The sequence below is a fragment of the Piliocolobus tephrosceles genome, chromosome 5, assembly GCF_002776525.5.
Source record: "Piliocolobus tephrosceles isolate RC106 chromosome 5, ASM277652v3, whole genome shotgun sequence".
NCBI classification, from domain to species: Eukaryota; Metazoa; Chordata; class Mammalia; order Primates; family Cercopithecidae; genus Piliocolobus; species Piliocolobus tephrosceles.
This window is the reverse complement of record NC_045438.1, coordinates 50,833,753-50,857,284: the sequence shown is the minus strand read 5'-3', so window position 1 is coordinate 50,857,284 and position 23,532 is coordinate 50,833,753. Positions and strand designations below refer to the sequence as shown.

Below are 23,532 nucleotides of genomic sequence, written 5' to 3'. Positions count from 1 at the left end.
ACCCAAATCTATGGCTGCATCCGCACCTCTGCTCAGTCCCTGGATGGTCTCTGCAGCCATCCTCAAAGGGGCATCCCGAGTGCATCCTCATCTCAGTCACCATGGAACCATCTAGATCTATGGACAGAAGCCAGAGGAAGGCGAGGAGCCCAGTGGCCCCTGGCTGCAAGGGAGGGCTTATCCTGGGGTGAGGAGTGAGCAGAGCTCCTGAGCCCACTCTGCCCCCAGCCACTCAGCCCCTTCCCCATTGAATGAGTCTTCATGTGGGGAGAACCTGCAGCTGGTGACCAGCAATCCCTAGGGTACTGAAGCTGTGGAAAAGAGGAAGAAAAGAGACAAGCCCAGGGCCTGTCTCTGCTTTCAGGACAGGGTCATGGGAGGGCAGCCACCTCTGTGACTGAGCAGGGACACAGGAGCCTAGAAGGTTCTGGCCTGATGCACTAGAGCCACTGTCCAGGAGGGGACACGTGAAGAGTGGTCTACGGGACAACAGACACAGAGGGGTAAGCTGTTCTCAGACTTGGGAGGGGCACAGCTTGGTGGGTCTGGGCATCTGTGTGTGAAAACAGCCTCCCATGCATAGGGTTGGGGACAAGCAATCCGGGTTATTCCTGGGAGGAGGCCACTGGGAAGACCCTGGCAGCACCATCCCTGAGGCTGGGTGACCTGGGTCAGTGACTGGGGAAACAGGAGGAAGGCAGAAGGAGGCTGGCAGGAGATCCTGGAGCAGGACAGCCAGGTGAGAGCCTAATCGGGGGCTGGGGCCAAACTTGGGGGACTGTGGACTGCAGGGGCTTTCCATCTGCCCAACCATCGCCCCCGCTGAGTTCCCCGATGCAAACATCACCCCCAATGAGTTCCCCATGCAAATATCGCCCCCGCTGAGTTCCCCGCTGTGGCTCTTTTATGCTGGGTCCTCTTCCTGCAGCTGCAGCTTGCTCTGCAGAACAGGAGAGTTTTTAAAGGGGCCTCTGTGCACACCTAGGCTCTCCTGCCTCACCCCTGATGCCCGCATTTGGCCACCAGACTCAGACCAGCCCAGAATGGGGATAGAAGTGGCCCAAAAGTGACTGTAATGGCTGTGATCTAGAGATCATGCATTCAGACATGGAAGTCAGCTGATACTGTGGCTGAATATTCCTGTGCAAGGTTCTTCAGCTTTCTGGGCATGGATGTCGGCATGTGGAAAATGACAAATGGTATGAACACAGATGAAATGAGCAGATTCTACAAGGAACCCTGTCCTTGCACATGCTAAGCACCGAGGGCAGGTTTCCTATTTGAGTTGTGAGCCCTGCTGCCCTCCTTGAAGTCAGCAAATGCCAGGCCCACCCTGAGGAGAGCTGGAACTCTGAGCCCAGGCCGTGGCCTCTTCATGGCCCTGGGGGTGCTGTGAGGGGGTGGAAATGAAAGCAAGACCCACCATCAGGACTCAGGCGTGTTTTTCAGACCCACAGAGGATGATTTTTCTCTCCATCACCTGGTGAGCCTGACATGATTTAAGGGTGGTTGGAGGCTGAGTGAACCAGTGAATGAATGAGAGAGTTGTGGGAGTGAATGGGGCTCAGAGGAAAAGCACAGGTGCAGAGGGGAGCTGGAGCGGAAGTTGTAATCCCCAGGGGCCTGAAGATGGCTGCATTGAGGTTGGTTAATATTTTTCCCCATTTTTCCTGTTTTAGTTGGTGTTTCTTTTTTCTTCTTTTTCTTTTCTTTCTTTTTTTTTTTTTTTTTTTTTTTTGAGACAAAATCTTGCTCTGTTGCTCAACCTGGAGTTCAGTTGGACGATCTCAGCTCAGTGCAACCTCCGGCTCCTGGGTTCAAGCGATTCTCCTGCCTCCGCCTCCCGAGTAGCTGGGATTATAGGCGCCTGCCACCGTGCCTGGCTAATTTTTACAATTTTAGTAGAGACAGGGTCTCTCCATGTTGGCCAGGCTGGTCTCGATCTCCTGGCCTCAGGTGATCCACCTGCCTCGGCCTCTCAAAGTGCTGGGATTACAGGAGTGAGCCACTGGTTCCAGCCACAACTTGGAAATTTGTATGCCCACCTGGGTGTCCACAAACATTTTCCAACGAAGAGTAACTTTGGTTTTCAACCAGTCTGGGGTGCTTCATCAGGATAGAAACTTCTAGAAAACGTAGTGTGATGAGGACAGCAAACAGCTGTCTCCATATGATTTGATTGAGCCTAAAGTGCACCATGGTGAGGAAAATCTTGCCTTCTTAAATTTTTTTTATTTTTATTATTATTAATTTTTTGATGAATCTTGTACTGTTGCCCGGGCTAGTATGCAGTGGTACAATCTTGGCTCACTGCAACCTCCACCTTCCGGGTTCAAGTGATTCCCCTGTCTCAGCTTTCTCAGTAGCTAGGATTACAAACACCTACCACCACGACTGGCTAATGTTTTTTATTTTTATTTTGAGTAGAGATGGGGTTTCACTATGCTGGCCAGGCTGGTCTCAAACTCCTAACCTCATGATCCATCAGCCTTGGCCTCCCAAAGTGTTGGGATTAAAGTTGTGAGCCACTACACCTGGCCGAAAATCTTGCATTTAAGCAAAGAAGGAATGAGTCTGAAAGCAGGAATGGAAACGGGAAAAGATAAGGGGGCCAGAAGGAAAGTGGAGGAGAAAAGAAGGGTTAGGGTCTGAGAGGGAGAAAAGATCCAAGTATTTTCAGCCCCATGGCCTGGAGTTGCAAGTGGGTGGGGCAAGGCCACTGGAGCTGTGACAGCCTTGAAAGCCAGGGTGACTCATGTGGGGGCCCTCTGTTTCCTCTGGGTGTGTCACACCCTGGGCTCCAGGTCCCCAGTGGCACACGTACTGGCACAGAGTTGGGCGTCTGCATCAAGCTTCTGTTCCTGGTGCCAGGATGGTCCGGGATGGGTCAGGTGGGTGAGTTCCAGGGCTGGACCCTAAGCAGGGTCATGGGGATTCTTGGACTGCAGGGAGGTCAGGAGGAGGAGTGACTTCTGGAAGCTCCTGAATGTCTGCCTGGAATGTAATGCAGCATTGTGGGCTGGAGTCAGCCTGGCATGGGGAGGGAGATGTGAGACTGATGAAAAGTGTGCAGCCTGATTTAAAGCCAAACCCTGAGCCCTTTCCAAGAACAATAAAACATATTGTAGTTGCTAAAAGAAACAAATACCAAAAAAACAAAGTAGCCTTTCTTGGCAGATACAACACCTTTTATTTTTAATCTTTACATTTAACAGTTAATTGCCTTTTGAAAATAGTGTACCTTATTCGATATTTTAAAATCCAACCTGGGAGTTTCAGTGATTTATGTGATAAGTTTAGTAATTCACCTTTATTATGATAATTACTGTTTAGGATTTAGCTACGCCATCTTTTGTGTTTGTTTTAAGATATGGGGTTTTCCTCTGTTGTTCAGGCTGGAGTGCAGCGGCGTGGTCATAGCTAACTGCAGCCTCTAACTCCTGAGCTCAGGCCATCTTACTGCCTCTAAGGAAGGAGACCACTACTACTACTATTGCGGTCCTCCCCCTACCTTGCCTAGTTCACAAGACAGGAGGAGACAGAAAGCAAAAAGTTAGAAAGAAACAAAAGTAAGATAAATAGCCAGACAACCTTGGCCACCTGGCCCTAGGAGTTAAAAAAAAGTAACAATAATAACATCAACCCCTAACCTAAACTACTTGTGTTATCTGTAAATCCCAGACACAGTATGAAAAAAGCATTATAAAACTTTCTGTTCTGTTAGCTGAGACATGTAGCCCCCAGTCACGTTTTCCACGCTTGCTCGATTTATCACAACCCGTTCCTGTGGACCCCTTAAAGTTGTAAGCCTTTAAAAAGGCCAAGAACTTCTCTTAAGACGTGAGTCTGCGGATGCTTCCGGCCGAATAAAAAACCTCTTCCTTCCTTAATCTGGTGTCTGAGGAGTTTTGTCTGTGGCTCATCCTGCTACATTTCTTGGTTCCTGGACTGGGAAGCGAGGTGATTAACGGACGGTCAATGGTTGTCGGTCGAGGCAGCCCCTCAGGTAGCTTATGCCTGCCCTGTGGAGCATCCCTGCAGGGGACTCTGGCCAGCTTGAGCGATGCGATGTGGTTCGCTCCCGGGTAGGCAATTGCCCAGGTCAGAGCAGCGCACAGCAGGTCCCCGTGGAGGATCAAGGCAGTGGCTGAACACTGGGAAGGAACTGGCACTTTAAATCCAGACATCTGAAACTTGGTAAAACTGGTCTTTGGAACTTGCCCACTCCATTTGAGTGGAAGCCTGGCCTGATCACCCATGGCGTGCCTGTACCGGCACTTTGGTTTTTGTTTTTGACTTGACTTGAATTAATTGCTTGATACTTTGGTTTAGTTTTGATTTTGACTTGACTTGAATTGCTTGATAAACTGGCATGCCTTTATTGGCACTTTGGTTTTCGTCCTGATTTTGACTTGGCTTAAATTGCTTGACAAACAGGCATGCCTTTAACAACACTTTGGTTTTAGTTTTGATTTTGATTTAGTGTGAATTAGACAAGTCAGTGATCTTTTACCCTTTCCTTCTTACAGTGTGAATGTTGTTTTGTCTCGAGAGAAAAATAGGTTGGACACAAAGTAAGCCCACTCCGCTAGAAACTGTGTTAAAAAAATTTCAAACAGAAAAAAGGAAAGTCATCAAATCATCAAAACTTACTCTATTAAAATGCATGTTACAGAACCTTAAGAAAGGTTTTGCGGCGGGGCGCGATGGCTCAAGCCTGTAATCCCAGCACTTTGGGAGTCCGAGACGGGCGGATCACGAAGTCAGGAGATTGAGACCATCCTGGCTAACCCGGTGAAACCCCGTCTCTAATAAAAAGTACAAAAAAACTAGCCGGGCGAGGTGGCAGGCGCCTGTAGTCCCAGCTACTGGGGAGGCTGAGGCAGGAGAATGGCGTGAACCCGGGAGGCGGAGCTTGCAGTGAGCCAAGATCTGGCCACTGCACTCTAGCCTGGGCACAGAGCGAGACTCCGTCTCAAAAAAAAAAAAAAAAAGAAAGGTTTTGCAAGAGATTATAGAGTTAAGTTAACCCCTTAGAGGTTAAGAACTCTGTGTGAATTAGAACTGCCCTCTTTTTTGGTGTTGGATGGCCCATGGAAGGAACTATAGACAGAGAACAATTAGCCATGTATTTAAGGTGGTGACAGGGGTCGGAGGACAGCCAGTGTACCTAGATCAAATTCCTTTATATTGACTCATGGTTAAATATAACATAGACAAAACCAGCATAAATTTAGCCCTGTTTAACAGCTTATTGCAAAAAATCCAAAAGTAAAAGTAAGAGCAGCTTCACCAGCAGACAAGTAAAAAAAAAAAGGAGTCCCAGAAACAGTAAGGGAAGCCAGTTTTGCAGGAGCCACCAGAGATAATAGAAATTCTTTCTCCATATGTCCCAGCCTACTCTGCTTTACTGACGCCAACAGCCCCCTCAGAAATGAGATTCAGGAGTTAACATACCCCAGGTCTCACCTCGAAGGGGAGGATCGGAGCCTCAAGAGGCCAAGGAAGGAAGTCAAGATAGTCAAGTGGGTCATCTGAGATCTGTTCTTGCTTGAGCTATTGTAAATGCCTCTCACGGAGACGCGAGGACCTGTCTATTATAATGACCAAGCCTACATCCAGGGGGTGGGGCAACAGACTTTCATCTATCAGCCCTTTTCAACCATTGATCTACTAAACTGGAAGCACCCGAACCTGCCACCTTGCTCCCAGCAGCTAAAGCCCTGTAGAGCATGACTGTGTAGAGGTGTTGGACTCAAGTTTACTCTAGCAGACCTGACCTCCAGGACCAGCCTTGGGCATCAGTAGACTAGGAGCTATACGTGGATGGGAACAGCTTCATCAACCCACAAGGAGAGAGATGTGCAGAATATGAGGTGGTAACCCTGGACACTGTCGTTAAGCTGAGCTCGATGCTTTAATTCGGGCCTTAGAACTCAGTAAAGGTAAGACCGTAAACATTTACACTGACTCTTGGTATGCCTGTTTAACCCTCCAAGTAAATGAAAAATTATATAAAGAGAAGAGCCTGTTAAACTCTAGGAAAAAGGGGAAAAAAGACCCAGAGAATGCAACTCAGCTTCAGCGTTTGCAGAGGTACTGAGAAGCACTTCTGCAGAGGCTAAGAGTTAGTAGAAAAAAAGCAAGTAATATAAAAAAGATTTCAGGAATGCTTCAAGGAGCTGACAAGAGCCTAAGTCAGTTTTATAAAAGACTATAAAGCATTCTGGTTTTACACGCCATTTAACCCTGAGGCTGCTGAAAATCAGTATATAGTGAATACTTCATTTGTAAAGCAAGCCCAGGTTAACATCAAGCAGAAGCTGCAGGCATGAATACCATCTGCCACCAAGGTGTATGTTAAGTGTGACCAAGGAACAAAACTAGGAAAGAGCAAAAGAAAAAGAAAGACTAACAGTTAGTATAAAAAAAGAGAGATTAACAATGTGAGAGGACGTGGACGTGGATGTAAATGTGAAAGAAGTAGAGTTAGGCAAGGATTCCAGAACCAGACAAGGCTAGAGAGAGATTAATGTGTGAGATGCAAAAAGAAAGGACACTAGAAGGATAAATGTTCAAAAGGCAATAAAGGAAATGGCCAAGGCCACAAGACAAAGAGGCCATCGGCCAAGGTCTGTGGCACCTTGGAGGAACCAAATACTCATCTGATCAGGCTGACAGGAGCTGAAGAATGTAAAGACTAGGGCAGACTAGGTTCCCAGGAGCCCATGGTCACATTAGAAGTTAAAAGTAGCAAGATTCTGCTGTATCTGGATTCCAATTACTCACTGAAGGCTAAGTCACTAAATAGAGTTACAAAGGGAGGCAGTGGGGGGAGAAGAGCCCCTCCTCTAAGAAACTTAAACAGGAAAAATAGCCATACCTTGTGAAAACCTGCTTATAGACTTTATAGAACTGCCCAGTGCTGGAGGCTATCGGTACAGGCTAGTGCTTGTTTGCACCTTTTCAGGATAAAGTTTTCCCCACCAGGACAGAAAAAGTACAAGAAGTGACTAAAGTACTGTTAAAAGACATTATCCCCAGGTTTAGACTACCTCTAACTTTAAAGTCAGACAATAGGCCAGCATTTGTAGCTGAAATAGTGCAAGATTTAACAAGACTGTTAAAGATAAAATAGAAGTTACACACAACTTATCGGCCACAAAGTTCAAGAAAAGGTGGAACGCATGAACTGGACACTCAAGCAGCTACTGAAGAAATATTGCCAGGAAATTCGTTTAAGATAAAATCAGGATTTTGCCTACGGTCCTCCTCCAAGTCAGGTGCACTCCCACCAAACAAACTAGGTATTTGCCCTATAAGATTTTGTTTGGTCAGCCACCCCCAAATCATAAGTCAAATTAAAGGTGACCTCCAGAAACTAAAGGAATTAACCTTAAAAAAGCAAATGCAGGCTTTAAAAATAGCCACATGAAGTGTTCATGATTAAATAAATAAAAAGGCCTGTAAGTCTGATATCCCTTTAAATCTAGTGACTCTGTTTAAAGTAAAATCTAATTTTTCTAGGACCCATATAGGACGGGCCCTCTACTGTAACCTTGTCCACTCCCACTGCTGTTAAAGTTGCAGGTGTTGTGTCTTGGATCCCCTCAGTCAGCTAACACCGGCAGCTGAGGACAAGTGGAGCAGCCAGCAGGACACAGATCATCCAACCCGGCTGATCCTGGGACGAGACCAAGCTGCTGCTGAGGATGACAGCCCTGCTCTGGTCACTCCGGATATTGACCAGTCTACACACGGCTGAAGCTTGAGGAGACAACAAGCCCTGCTCTAGTCACATACCGGCAGCTGACTAGTCTACGCATGGCCAAAGCTTAAGGACTCATCGAGCAAGTAAATGTAGTTAAAAATCTTAAGATGAATAGTTTTCCTGTAATACTGTTTTCCTATTGTTCTGTCGCGGTATTCAACCTTTTTCCCAGGTAAGGACCTCTTTTGTCCTTGCTGGATATGAATATGCTGTATATTATTTTGTTCTTGTTAACCCCGCATAACCATGCTAGAAGAAACACCTATATAAGGTGTTCCCACTGTACACATACTACTTAGGAAACCCAGACCCATCCAGCCCAGCAACAATTCCAAGTCTTTCAGTCATTCTTTAAACATATAAACCAGAAGTTACCAGAACCTCCTTCTTTAGCAAAAAAAAAAAAAGAAAGAAAAGAAAAGACAAAACCTATATGCTCAGTTAGCTGAAAACATTGCTGGCAGCCTAGATGTTTCTTCATGTTATGTTTATAAAAAGGCTAACATAAGACACCAATGGCCTTGAGAAGCAAAAGAGTTAATGCCTCCAGAGAACTTTACTTTAACTAACTCTTTCCCCAAACAGACACCCCAAGTTCAAGCATCTGGCTCTTAAAAACTTCTGTTATTAAAAAATACTGTGTTACTCGCTAGAAAAAAGCTTTTAAGACCCAGTAAGAAACTAACCTGCTTAGGACATGACAAAGTTGATACATGTGCCTTTACAGGTTTAACACAGGCTTGATCCTAGGTCTTCATTTAGAAAATAGTTTCCAGCTACAAAACATTTAAAATCCTCATTGTAAATGTATTACTGGTAATAGAAACTTGCTTGCTGTTCCCCTGTGTATTACGCTTGCTCCTTCAAATGATAAAAGGTTTTGTAGCTACCATGGCTCGTCAGAAAACTTCAACACAAGTGTGTTACATAAAACACTATCACTGTGTCTCACAAAGAGACTTAGAAAGTAAAAATAAAAGAGAGAACTCCGACTAATTAGTGAAAATTCTCAAGGAGGGGGATAAGGAAGGAGACCACTACTACTCCTATTGCCCTCGTCCCCCCACATTGCCTAGTTCACAAGACAGGAGGAGACAGAAAGCAAAAAACTAGAAAGAAACAAAAGTAAGATAAATAGCCAGACAACCTTGGCACCACCACCCGGCCCTAGGAGTTAAAAAAAAGTAATAATAATAACATCAACCCCTGACCTAAACTACTTGTGTTTTCTGTAAATTCCAGATACTGTATGAAAAAAGCATTGTAAAATTTTTGTTCTGTTAGCTGAGGCATGTAGCCCCCAGTCACGTTTCCCATGCTTGCTCGATTTATCACGATCCTTTCCCGTGGACCCCTTAAAGTTGTAAGCCTTTAAAATGGCCAAGAATTTATTTTTTGGGGAGCTTGGCTCTTAAGACAGAGTCTGCCGACGCTCCCAGCCAAACAAAAAACCTCTTCCTTCTTTAATCCGGTGTCTGAGGAGTTTTGTCTGCGGCTCGTCTTGCTACACCTCAGCCTTTGAGTAGCCAGAACTACAAGCAGGCAACACCCACTGGGCTAATTTTCTATATTTGTAGAGATGGGGTCGGCCTATATTGCCCAGGCTGGACTTGATCTCCTGAGCTCAAGGGATCCTCCCACCTCGGCCTCCAAAAGTGCAGGGATTACAGGCATGAACCACTGTGCCTGGTCCACGTGTATTTACTGTGCTTTTTATTGTTGGTATTTCCCCTTCCATACCTGTGTTCCATTTAGTATACTGAGGTTTTCTTTGGTTGGTTAAAAGTTATATATTCTAGTTTCCTTCTAGGGTGGCTGCCCTTAACCTATGACTCATACCAATATGTATCACATTTATTGGTATTAATGGTTTTGTTTTATTCCTAATTTTAGAAGTATCAGCATGTTTTCCTATTCCTTTTGCGTGCCACCTCCAGCCCCATTTTCCTGATATCTTTCCTAGCTGTAATTCCCGGTTATTCTTAGCTACACTTCCTTGTTTCTGCGATCCTAACTTCACATTTCCCTTGTTGTGAGATAACAGTAATCTGGAACAGATTCTTTGGTCAAGTCCTCCTCGGTTCTCTTGTGGCATCTCCTGTGTTTCTCTTGCTATTGAGGTACCTTCGTCTAAACTATTTCCAACTTGGATCTTCAGGAGGCAAATATCCTTCAGGTTTTCTATCATTTCAAATATTTCTAATACACTGTGTTGGGCAGGATTCGGAAGCTGCCCCTTCAAGTTTCCTGTACCTTTTTTAGAACGATATGTTCTAGAAAACACTGATGATAGGACAACTAACCACTGTCTTAGCCTGTTTGATCGAGCCTGGAGCGTACCAGCCGCAGGAAAATCCAGTATTTTAAGCAAGGAAGGAAGGAGTATGAAAGTGGGAATGGAAACGGGAAAGAAAAGGGGGCCAGGAAGAAGGGGATGGAGAGAATAAGGGCTGAGGGGCCTAGACAAACCAGCTGCTCCTAGTCTAGGCACCGCTAGTCTAGGTACTGTGAGTCTAGGCACCGCTAGTCTAAGTACTGTGAGTCTAGGCACCGCTAGTCTAGGTACTGTGAGTCTAGGCACCGCTAGTCTAGGCTCTGCACATTCATAATTAAAACTACTAATCAGTTGACCTTAAAAAGAGAGATTTTCCTGGATTCTCTGAGTGGGCCCAGTGTCATTACATGAGCTCTAAAAAGCTGAGAATTTTCTCAGGCTGGAGCCAAGAAAGATACATCTGATGTCAGAGAGATTCTAAGCATGAGAAGGATTCCATGCACTGTTGCTGACCCTGAGATGTGGGGGCCGTGAGCAAGACTGGAGAGGGGCCTCTAGGAGTTAGGGAAGGGTCACAGCTGACAGTCCGCAGGGAAGCTGAGACCTCAGTACCGCAGATCCAAGGACTGGATTCTGCCAGCAACCTGAATGTACTTCGCAGCAGAGGCTTCCAAAACCTCCCAATCAGAGCCCAGCGGGTGGACACCTTGACCTTGACCTTGAGGAACTGGGAGCAGAGAAACCAATCAAGCCATCTCAGACTTGTAACCTAGAGGACTGTGAAATAATAAAGATGTACTGATTTAAGTAGGTAAGTATGTGGCAATTTGTTATGGCTGCAACAGAAAGGATACCTTCTTATTTAAATGAGAATTCGGATAAAAAAATTCTAGGCTCAAGTTCTTTTCCTTCATATTTTAGAAAGAATACTCTGTCGTTATCTTGCAACCAGGGTTGCTGTTGTGTAGTCTGTTTGCCAAGTGTTTCCTTCTTCCTTCCATTGTTTCTCTGGGGTAATTTGGGTGAGGGAGCCAGAAGCCTGAGCTTCTTTCCTGTCTTCATCCAGTGGATTTGTACTGTTCTAGGCTGTTAGTCACAGTCTCAAGGAGGTAGAGAATGGTTTATATTTTAACCCACCATGTCACAGATGCTCCTTGTAGATCAGATAAGCTTATTGTTTTTCTCTTACACAGCTACTGCTAGTCTTCTCTCCTCCATATTTTATAAATACTATACTTACTGAGATATAATTTACAGACAATACTCCTCTATGAACATAGGAGCTTAAAGTCTCTTGGCCGGGCACGTTGGCTTACGCCTGTAATCCCAGCATTTGGGAGGCTGAGGCGGGTGGATCATGAGGTCAAGAGATTGAGATCATCCTGGCCAACATGGTAGAGCCCCATTTCTACTAAAAATATGAAAATTAGCTGTGTGCGGTGGCACGTGCCTGTAGTCCCAGCTACTTGGGAGGCTGACGCAGGAGAATCACTTGAACCTGGGAGGCAGGGGTTGTGGTGAGCTGAGATTGCACCACTACACTCCAGCCTGATGACAGAGCAAAACTGTGTCACATACACACAAAAAAAGTCTCTTATCTTTGGGAGTATATTGAAACATACAGACATTTGGCCATGTTGTAAAGCATATTCCCAGGCTATAAATACAAAACAATTGAATAATATTACTTCAGTCATGAATCATCTTATCAACCTGTCACTTCTGTAGAAAATCACATTTCTAGCAGTGCTTGCTTCAGGTTTGCAGAGGGAGGAAAATAAGTGTTTTCACTGGACATTGGCTTTTAGACAAAATGAAGGCTAGAACTACATTAAATTCATTTTTACTTCTTATTATTTCTATACTTTATAGATTTCATAAAATCAGCCCACAGTCTTAAATTTATGATAATTATGATAGATAACTTAGTAAAACACCCAATCCCTTTCAGTTATTGGAAACACTTAGGACTTTTAGGTTTTAACAACAAGTAGCACATTGTAGAACAGCAGTGCTGTTTAAAAACTGAACTCAGTTGAATTAATCAGACATGACAAGATATTTTATGACTCAAACAGAAGCTTAATGAACAATGTTGAATGGATTTAAATGCTTTTTTATAGTATATCTAAACTGTGTGAATTATGGTAACACTACCTTTGAGAAGAAATCATCAATTTTAAATTTAACATACAGGATGGCACCCTAGGAAAACGTTAAAAAGTCAGGAAAATTGTACCTTTAAGAGTGCAAATGAGCAATGAACATACACACTACCAGAGTCACCTCCTGGGACGCCTAGACATTTACTTGTGATTTGAGCATTTTTCTGCCTAGAAACCACAAAAGTGACTGTTTAGCTGTAACTGGCAGGCACCACATGACAGAGCAACAACAAAGCAAGAAAACCAGGAAATATTTTTTCTCAAAATAATTTCAAATCTTGTTTTAAAAGCTTTTTTGCTAAGGTGTCTCCTCCTCCCAAGAAACTAACAAAGAGCCACAGCAGCAACAATGATGCCCAGCGAGAGCAGCACTGCGCCTGTAAAATCCAGTAAAGCACTCTGCCCTGAGGATTCATCACTGCAGCTTTCCTGAGCGTTAGAATGTTTTCTACCTGACTGCTCCAGGAATGTGCGAGCCAAAAAATTAACAAAAATGATCCCTGGCTTGTGACGATCCACAGGCGTTGACAGAATCAAACATAATATCTCTGCAGAACACAACCTCACGTAGGCAGCAGAGGTTTCCTACAGTAAAAAAGCCATGCCACAAAAAAGCTCAGAAACCTACAGAATGTATCAAGAGTCAAACCACAGGAAGTGACTGAGTCAATCCCACAGAGTAGGTTAGGCCCTGAAGAACTACAGATATTAGAACTACAAAGGAAATAGCAAAATATGTATCCTTAAATCATTAAAGACATAAAAGAATAAAACCCACTGCAACTATTAAGACATTGTCAAAAAGACTAGTTATATCTGAAACAGAAAGAACCAAGCAGCACTTATAGCAATGAAAAATTTGTCAATTAAAATTTGGAACTCAACACACTGATGAAGCAGCATATTAAATATAGGATGGGCTGGGTGCGGTGGCCCATGCCTGTAATCCCAGCACTTTAGGAGGCTGAGGTGAGTGGATCACCAGAATTCAAGAGTTCGAGACCAGCCTGGCCAACATGGTGAAACCTCGTCTCTACTAAAAACAAAAAAATTAGCCTGGTGTGGTGGTGGGCACCTGTGATCCCAGCTACTCACGAGGCTGAGGCAGGAGAATCTCTTGAATCCGGAAAGTTGGGACGTCACCATCCCACTCGGATCCGTGGGGCCCTAACAGTGTGGTCCCCGCGAGGATCCCCCATTCTCCTTGCCCTGGGGCTCCTGCAGGAGGGAGACTGAGACTCACTAGGTGCTAAGTGTCCAGGGTCCGGCAGGGGCTTCCAGTTGTCGCCTCCCCAACCTCGACACTCCCGGTCCAGGGCTCCTGGCTTTTCCGCTGGGCTGGGGGCCTCAAGTATGGACGTCGTGAGGGGGAGAAAACCTTGGAATGGGTGGAACAGAAGGATAGGAGGGAGGGCAGGAGAAAGGGAGAGGAAGGAAGGAAGTAGGGCCAGAAAAAAGGGAGGAACCTCCGCCAGGAAAATGGGGAGAGGGTGACACGCACACATCCCCCACACTCATGGACTCCCCGTCTCCTGCTCTCTGCCCTGTAAGGAACGCAGGCCCCACCCCCTCCAGCCTCACTGTGTTTGGGGTCAGCCATTCCAGCGGGGTGAGGCGTCCCCTTGTGGGTGCGGTTGGCATTTCCCTGAGGGCTGTGGACGCTGAGCACCTTTTCCTGGGTTCACTGCCCTTCTTCTCCTTCTCCTTTTCCTTCTCTCCTTCTTTTCCTTCTCCTACTCCTTCTGCGTCTCCTTCTCCTTCTCCTTCTCCTCCTTCTTCTGCTTCTCCTTCTTCTTTTTGAGACTGAGCTTCGCTCCTGTTGCCCAGGCTGGAGTGCAATGGGGTGATCTCTGCTCACCGCAATCTCTGTCTCCCGGGTTCAAGCGAGTCTCCTGCCTCAGCCTCTCAAGTAGCTTGGATTACAGGCATGCGCCACCTCGCCCGGCTAGTTTTTTGTATTTCTAGTACAGATGGGGTTTCTCCATGTTGATCAGACTGGTCTCCATCTCCCCACCTCAGGCGATCCGCCAGCTTCGGCCTCCCAAGCTCCTGAGATTATAGGCGTGAGCCACCGCGCCCTGCCTGCATTCTTCTTCTGATGTCAGTGGGGAAGGGGAAGTCTGCAAACCGCAGTGGGACTGTGACCCCAGCCGGTGTCGGTGTCTTGACACCGCCTGGGAAGATGAATTCAAGGACCAGTAGAAAATAGAGAAAGAACGGATATTTATTGTAAAAGGAAAAGTACACACTCAAGTAAAGGGAGTGCGGGGGAACTCAAGAGAGAGGCAGGTGCAAGGGGGTTTGGGGCTGCCACCTTTATGAGTTTCTTCAACGAAAGGGGGGAATGTTCATGAAAATTCTTTGAAAAAGGAGAGGGTTTCTCACAACTGTGGTGCCCGCATTTTCACACCAAATACGGGTATCTTCAGAGCTGCTAGAGAGCTGGCTGGTGTGGGTTTAGTATGTTAATCAGCATGTAATGAGGTCCTAGGTGAAACCTAGGTCAAATCCAGGGCCATGTTGGGTCCACTCATTCTTAGGCAGCTTGGTCTACATTCTGGTTTTCAGCATCTTACCAGCCCACAGCCTCTGCAGATATTTGAACAGATTCTTTTTGCTAGTTACCTGAAACTGCTGCCTAAAGTTTTCTATTCTTTTGTGACCACCCTGTAGTATACCTGTCTCACATTGGAGAAATGTCTATTCCAATTCTCTTGCATATATATAAATTGGGTTATTTCACTTTAGAATATTGATTTGCAAGAGTTCTTCGGATATTCAGGATACCAGTCCCTTATCAGATATATGATTTTCAAATATTTTCCTCATTCCATAAGTCTTTTTCTAACCTTCTAAATGGAGTCCTTTTTGAAGCACAAAAGTTTACATTTGCATGAAATGAAATTAAAATACCTTTTATTTTGCCATTTGTGCTATTGGCATACAGTACTTAAGCGTTTGCCAAATCCGGGGTCACAAGAATTTACAGCCCTATTTTCTTCTAAGGCTTTCATAGTTTCATGTCTTAGGTGGACATCTGCCATTCATCTAGAGCTAGTTTTTGTGTGTGCTGTAAGGAGGGGACCTGCCTCATTCTTCTGCATGCACCATCCAGTTGTCCCAGCACCGTTCACTGTAGTGTAGGATGCACCTGTCCAACCTCATGTCCCTCCCTTCTGCACTTGGTGTCAGAACTGTGTCCTGCTGAATGGTTCTCCCAGGGTTTCCACCAATGAAATCCCCTCATGTGAATCCCATTTGCTTCTTCTCGGAGGACCTGGACTAAGGAGTGGATTCACCAGAGGAAATTATATTTCATGAGATGGAACATTCTGGGAATGCTGACACTCAGCAGACCCCTGACTATATCAAAAGTAAGAAGTTGCATGATTTGGTCATTTGGGTCGCACAAGTCCTCTGTCAAATTTGCTCATTTGTGTTTAATTTTTTCTTTGTCATTTCTTATGTTGGTTTTGTTGTTGTTTTCTTTGAGACAGGCTCTCACTGTGTCACCCAGTCTGGAGTGCAGTGGCATCACCTCAACCCCCTGCAACCTCAAACTCCCTGGCTCAAGTGATCCTCCCACCATAGCCTCCTGAGGAGCTGGGACTACAGGCTTGTGCTACTACGCTTGGTCAATTTTTAAAATTCTCTGTAGAGACATGGTCTCACCATGTTGCCACGGCTGATCTCCAACTCCTAGCCTCAAGCGATTCTCCAGCATTGGCCTCCCAAATTTCTGGGATTGCAGGTGTGAGCCACCACTCCTGGTCCAAAAAGTTGCTACTTTTTAGTTTTTACTTTTGTCATGGTTGTATGACATTATGTAGATTTTTAAAATTCTGTATAATTAATGTGGGCAATGCTATACAATAAAATGTTTCTTCAGCCACAGCTTCTTAAAAATAGAAGTGGCATGAAAATGTTATGCATTTGTCAAATCTTGAAGAAGTTTCAAATATTTAGGGTGATTCTGACCTCTAATTTTGGGTGACATAATAATCCATAAAAACAAGTAAAGCACCCACTCTGATCTGGAAGGGGTAAGGAGGTGAAAGTTTTGATAACCCAAAGTTATAGCCTCTTTTGTAGACATGATCTTGCCTAAATTTCTCATGCCCCACAAAAGAGGGTCCTGAACTCCCCACTTCTCCAGAGCTCCCTGCAGTCCTTGAAGCACTCTCTCTGGCTGTCTCTGCAAGTGGCTGAACAGCTCCTCCTGGTCTCTGTGGGGCTGCGGAGACCCCAGGTCCCTTAGGCCCAGAAGCTGTTGTGCTTATCAGGTCCCACCAAGGGTGCACCCCACCATGGGTGGTGGAGGAGACCAGGTGGAGCTGCTCCTGCCCCTACCGCTCTCCTGACTGGCCAATCTTAATTGGAGGAAGGAGTAGGGATGAGTGGAGCCATGGAGGTTGGTGCTGGAAAGAACAGAAATGAAGACCTTTGTCCAATCCCCCAAATTACGGGGATCCCTTTCTGAGTTCTAGCAGCCCTGGGGTAGTCTGATGATTGGATTCTTCCCATGTGTCTTAAACCCTATCATAAGGCAGCCACTGTGCTAGGTGCTGGGTTTACATGTGGGTGATGGATGTTTCCTGTCCTCCAGGAACTTAGTATCTAGGGACAGAAACAAACACCCATGTGGCTGCTGATGATGATGTGATGTCCCCGCAGTGGTTGGGGCTATCAGAGGACAGAAGAGGGGGTGATTCATTCTGCCTGGGTAGTTGCATGCAGGCTTTTCAGGAGGTGGCATTTCAGCTGTTCTTGTAGGAATAGAAAGAATACAGCGTGGCCAGATGGGAGAAGACAGGGCACCTGGCAGAGGGACAAGCATGAGGAGGAGGCCTGGGAGTGCAAATATCACAGAAGTTTGAGGAGCTGTGAGAAGTCTGCAGTAATGAAGCCTCAGTTACTGGGATAGATTCTTTCCACAGGGAGGAGGGACTGTCAGGCAGGATGATAGGCTAGGTGGATGAAAAAACTTCCTTGGAGTCCCTGTCTCCCTCCACAGCAAATCAACCAGGAAATCAATTCACCATTCATACATGTATGTTATCACACACACACACACACACACACACACAGACATGCACACACACTCATAGAAACAAACACAAACACATGCACACATACAGACACAGGTGCACACACACACACATGCATGCACACACACACACACTCACAGAAACATATAGGCACACAGACAGACGCACGGGAGAAACTGGGTGTCATCTCGAGAGCTGTCATGTCCAACCAAACCTGCCTACTCTCTTGTCACCTCAGGTGCTGTCTCTCAGCTCTCCAAGGATTTCTGAAGCCATCAAGTAGGATGTCACTGTGTTATCTGAAACAACGTGGCTCTGGGATGAAGCAGCATCCTGTTTCTTTTCGCTGCAGCAAAAGAGAAACCTCTCCCCTGGGGCAGAACTGCTGGGCCACCAGAGAGCACCCCTCTGCTCTTTGCCCTCAGGGAATCTTGATCTGCAGGGTGGGAGGAACTGCCCCAACTCTCCCAAAAAGGAACTCTTTATGGACCCCTCATGCGCCATGATGTCACTGCCTCTTTTGTCCTCTCTCTAGCCCATGGCTGTGGATCCCAGGCTGTGTGCCGAGGAACTCAGCACAAACTCACTGTGAGAAAACATTCTGGGGTTACTGAAATATTTGAAGGATGAGCAGTCACATCTGCGGGACACCTCAGGAAGTGCTAGTGCAAGGTATTTCACAGTTTCAACCTTAAGACTATGCACCATTGCTTTAGATGTAATTTTACAATCTGTGCTTTCAACAGATGGTGTGATTAAAAAACAAGAACCCCTGTAAAAATCTGTATGAAATAGGAAATGATGGCAACTGTGTCCAATCGGCTCCCAAGGTTTGAGAAGTTGTTCAGTGCCCAGTAGGTACACATGTCCATTAGTAAACACTTGTGATTATTTAAGAATGAAACAAACATACTACTTTTTCAATTTATGTGAAATATTTTCTTAAACGGTGATGAAATTGCTAAGTCATAAATATATATTGTTTGGTCCTAACTACTTAATAGATACATTCTTGGTTATTTCTTTTGTTTTAGGGCTATCTTGAAAATGTTACGGAGGCACCTTCTGGATTTTCCCTGGACCATTCCAGGCCATTTCTCGGGCTCTGCCTCCTGCGGGAAAGCTCACCTCCATGAAGCCAGGACTCACATGTCACCTCCCTGGGAGACCTTTTTGTTCTGGTTACTGAGGACCTTGGGCCTCCCCCTCTCTCTCTTCCTTCCCACATCCTTGTTCTCCACCCCCTAAGTCATCTGTCACTTTCCTACATTCTGGAATACACCTGCTCATTATGTTCACTTGCTGTCCCCACTGGAGCAGGGATTTTGTCTGTTTTCCTCAGGGAAGCATTCATGGCACAGCCCATTATCCATGCTGAGGCTATACCTACCCTGTGAGTGAATAAATGAAAGGACAGTCATTGCGTAGGGGCCTCTTTGTTGCCCATTTGTTCGCTACACTTTAGATGGTAACTTAGGACATGGTGGAACCGGTGTTTTCTGGGCACAATAAACCAGAATATATTGTGAAGGCAAGAAGTAGAAATAAATGTTAGGAGGAAGAATATGAATTTTCATCAAGGAGTTGAAAAGAGGGAGAAAAAAAAAACAAAAAACCAATCAGGAAAGGGGCAAGTTTGTCTTGGTTGTAGATAACCTGGTGGAGAAACACAGCTGTCTGTGATAGAGATTGGGGTCTGTTAGTTTCCTCTGCAATGTGAGACCACCTCCACCACCTGCCCTGTGTCCTCCTCTATCCTGAGGCTGAATGCAGCTCTTGTCCCTTGAGTGCTAAGGAAGCCACAATCCCAGGCCAGAGGAAGGACTGAGGTGGACAGTGAAAAAGGAGGTGGTGGATGCAGAAGGGGAAGCCTGAGGATAAACAAAAAAATGTCACTTGAAAATGGGACAAAAAGGAAGGGTATAAAGAACAAGGTGGAAATCATCTGATATTCCATCACACAGTGTTTCATGTTAGGGTTTTGGTGCAATCATATGTAATTTTTATACAATTATGATCATACACTTTACAATTATTTTAGATCACTAGAGTGTATCTTTTTTTTTTTTTTTTTGAGATAGAATCTCTCTCTGTCGCCCAGGCTGGAGTGCGGTAGTGTGATGTTGACCCACTACAGCATCCGCCTCCCGGGTTGGAGCAATTCTCCTGCCTCGGTCTCCTGAGTAGCTGGGATTATAGGCATGTGCCACCACACCAGGCTAATTTTTGGGTTTTTATTTTTATTTTTTTGTATTTTCAGTAGAAATGGATTTCACCATATTGGCCAGGCTGGTCTCAAACTCCTGACCTTGTGATCCATCCACCTTGGCCTCCCAAAGTGCTGGGATTATAGGTGTGAGCCCGACCAAGAGTGTGTATTTTTAGAACAGGGATAGAATTCATAGTGCAGAGCTCTCTCTCGCTCCTGTCAGTTAATTCTTCTTCTTCTTCTTCTTCTTTTTTTTTTTTTTTTTTTTTGGCCTCATGTGATTTTATTTTATTTATTAATTTTTTATTTCAATTCATATCATAAAGGGTACACATGCAGGTTTGTCACATGGGTCAATTGTGGGAGGCTGAGGCTTGGGGCCCCAGTGATCCCATCACAGCCAGTAAGCATAGTACCCAACAGGTGGTTCTTCAGTCCATGTTGCCCTCCCCACTCCCCTGTCTAGTGATCTCCAGTGTCTCCATCTTTACATTCATGTGTATTCAGTGTTTAGCTCCCACTTGTAAATGGGAATCTGCAGCATGCGGTTTTCTACTTCTGTGTTAGGTCACTTATGATACTGCCCTACAGGTCCATCCATGATGCTGGAAAGAACTTGATTTTGTTGTCTTTCATGGCTGCATAGATTTTCATGGTGTGTGTGGACCACATTTTCTTCATTCAATCCGATCTCACACAGTGAAGTCCTCTCACTGTGGGTTCAGGACACAGGAGTGGGAAATAATTTAGCCTGGGGAGGTGTGATGTGATGTGTCAACCTGGAAGGTGATTTGGATGAGACTGATGTTTAAATTGGTGAATGTTGAGTAAAGCAGATTACCCCTGTAACAGAGGTGGGCTTTATCTAATTAGTGGATGTTTTGAAAGATCTAAAAGACTGACCTGTCAAAAAAAAAAAAAAAAAAAAAAAAAAAAAAAAATCCTCCAGCAGACTGCACGTGCCGCATCAGCTCTCCTGGGTCTCCAGCTGGGTGGCCCACACTGCAGATGGTGGGCTTGCCAGCCACATATTAGTGTGAGGCAATTTCTAATAATAAATCTTTCCATCTCTCTCTCTGCCTACACACACACACACACACACACACAGAGACACACACACACACACAGAGTTACTTCTGTTTCTCCAGAGAATCCTAATACAGGAAGGTATGGCTAACCTAATGAGAGGTAACATTTGTGCCCAACTTTTAAATCATGACTGACTCTGAGCTGGTGGGAAATGGAATACTTGTCAGAGGATGCACCACAACAGAAAGCCTGGAGGCAGCAAGATAGGACCAGGAATAGGCCAGGAGAGTTTGACCATAGAGGATCAGAGAGGAAGAGATGTCAGGAGGTGAGAAGGGACAGGGAGGAAGTGTGGGAAATTTCTATTATAGTCATGAGTGTCAGGCAGAAAATCCATGGAAACACACATACACACACAGACACAGACACACATGCACACACACAATGCACACCACATGCACATACCTACGCAGCTAAGACAGCTGGTCTAATCTCAGAATAGTTGGTGAGTCTTTGCTCTGATTCGCCTCCTGCCAGCTCCAGTGTTCAAGTGAGGATCAAGGCCTGTGAACCTGAATGATCCCAGCTCCTGTTTTGACTGAGGTGCTTCCGGCTCTAGAAGGACCTGGGAGTTGCCTCCAGAAAGGAGAAGGCAGGAGAAGCTGCCCAAAGCAGAGAACAGAGAGTGAGAGGGAAACACCTGGAGGCCCTGGCTTTGGAGGAGAAGGAACCATAGTGGATTTATTGAGGTATTCATCTCTTTACATCAGTTTCTTAAAAGTATGTTTTTCTTACGTTCCCACTTTCAACTAGTAAAACAAAACAAAACAAAACAAACAAAAAAACCAATGTGAAACCACCAAGAATTGCAAAGTATTTGCAAGCAGAATCCAGAGAACTTCTCTGCCTGCACTACTTGAGAGCGAGCTGCCACACTGATGCCTCATCTTTAATGATGCCACCTCATGCTCCATACTTTAGTGTTCTTCCTACAAACCACGGCACTCTCCTAATAAGCACAATACAATCACCAAAACAGATTTCACATCCATACCTTACATCCATCTCATGCTCAGACACTACCCAAGATTCACCAGTTGTTTCGATTATCTGTTTTACAGACAAGGATCTGATGGATTTAGGCATTTCCTATCTACTCATTTTACTGAAAATATAGATCAGGGTGCTTTCTTTGCCCTATTATTTGATCTCTATATTTTTGAAACTATGTGGAGAGATTTAGATTCATGTGATACTTCTTATTGTGTGTTACTTTTAAGTCCTCATTAATATATTTGAAAGGTTTAACATTTTTTTAATCCAGCATTTGGGTTGCTTAATCTTTTACTAGTTCAGATGTTCTAGTCTGACAAAGAAACAGAAATGCAATACCAACATGAGAAAATATACTGCACTTTAGTGGAATATTTTACTGCTAACTTTATATTATGATGGACATGCTGACAGCAAGAATAAAGACTTTGAAGGAGACCATGCTCACGGTGCCTTCTTGGGGACATGTTCACCCTTCCAAAAAGACACAGCGTTGGTTTATGTCGCTGAAGAAATCCTGGGTCATTTGTCCTGGGAAACCCCTCCATAGTCACTACTCCCCATCTCACAGCCCCTGTCACTGAGGGGCAGGTTTTTCCCTGCACACCCAGCCCTGGCCCTGAAGCCTGTACCTACCATTTCCTTGATGTTCCACATCAGAGAGCTTCCCACATCACCTTGAAGTGGCACCCATAACTCTGAATGTGACTGTCCATGGCCTGTGCCATCCATTCCTGGTGAGCTCAGAGGTAAGCATGAAACTCCAGCAGCAGGTCACCCGCCCCCATGTGCCACCATATCCCTGGTCTCTGAGTCCACTCTGCTCCAGACAGAGCCATCAGCTGGCTCAGGATCTGGAGTGTGATGGAGGTGGGATGGCAGGGGCATCAGCCCAGGGCCCGGCCAGGAATCCCATGTGTCCCAGGGGTTTGGGCTTTTCTAAACCTTGTCCTGGACACTCTCTTCTCTTCACTTTCCACATTAATCGCTGGTACCCGAACTGGTTTCTCTGGAATGAAGCCCTAAACTTCTGCCACAGGAATTGAGTGTGCCCGGGAACTCAAAACCCCCTCCTCTTGGGAATGCCCCAGATTGCTTTCTTCTGAGCCTCCTCCAGGGATACCCACTTGAGAGCCCCATTTCTCTTTCTTCTGTTACCTCCTGCACTTGGCTCCAGGGTGCTGTCCATGCCCATCAAGAAGTCCCCAAGCCATCTTGTGCAGTCTCCCATTGAGATGTAATGGAAGGACATGGTCACATCCTTGCCATTCTCCCACTTTTCTTTCATCTTTCTGGCTCCAGGATGAACCGTTGTCCACATTCTGATCTCTGAGTCAAAGAGGAGGAAGATCTGTCCATTGAAACCGAACTGCCAAGATCCACTGCTGTGTCCTTCGGCTTTCTGCTCACAAGACATCCTGGCCTGCAGGGTGAGGGGTTCTGCCCCCTTTAGAGAGAGATCAGCTCTGGTCTTGACAAATTTTGCATCCCCATCCTGTTCTCCTTACAATTTCCTGGCCTTACTCTCTCTGCCACATCTTAGCCTTGCCTCTAGACCTCTTGAGGGGTAAGATGACCTTCCCATTTGTATTTTTTTTTTTTTTTTGAGACAAAGTCCTACTCTGTTGCCCAGGCTGGAATGCAGTGGCACAACCTCAGCTCACTGCAGCCTCTGCCTCCTGGGTTCAAACGATCCTCCTGCCTCAGCTTCCCAAGTAGCTAGGATTATAGGCGTGCGCCACCACACCTGGCTAATTTTTGCATTTTTAGTAGAGACAGGGTTTCACCATGTTGATCAGTCTTGTCTCAACTTTCTGACCTTCTGATCGGCCCACCTCAGCCTCCCAAAGTGCTGAGATTACAGGCGTGAGCCACGGTGCCCAGCCCCCATTTGTATTTTTACATGAAAACTATAAATGCCTCTAACCTATCACTGTACCTGCTCCCTCCTGTCCTGGGCCATCTGAAACTTACCCCTGGGT

The 23,532-nt window shown here is 45.5% G+C and overlaps 3 long non-coding RNA genes and 1 pseudogene across 3 annotated transcripts in view; 3 read left to right on the top strand and 1 right to left on the bottom strand.

The window, feature by feature from the left end:
* Window positions 1–23,532, top strand: part of LOC116418817 — a 188,167-nt pseudogene that overhangs the window by 138,881 nt on the left and 25,754 nt on the right.
* Window positions 752–8,213, top strand: LOC116418793. Its single transcript, XR_004228945.1, has 2 exons — window positions 752–1,483; window positions 5,397–8,213. It is a non-coding gene; the product is annotated as an uncharacterized LOC116418793 (long non-coding RNA).
* On the top strand, window positions 8,967–15,767 carry LOC116418794. Its single transcript, XR_004228950.1, has 3 exons — window positions 8,967–10,857; window positions 15,486–15,585; window positions 15,709–15,767. It is a non-coding gene; the product is annotated as an uncharacterized LOC116418794 (long non-coding RNA).
* LOC111530442 overlaps window positions 22,875–23,532 on the bottom strand; it is a 6,296-nt gene continuing 5,638 nt past the window's right edge. The window contains exon 3 of the long non-coding RNA XR_004228951.1: window positions 22,875–22,990. This is a non-coding gene — a long non-coding RNA (uncharacterized LOC111530442). The remainder of the gene's footprint in view (window positions 22,991–23,532) is intronic.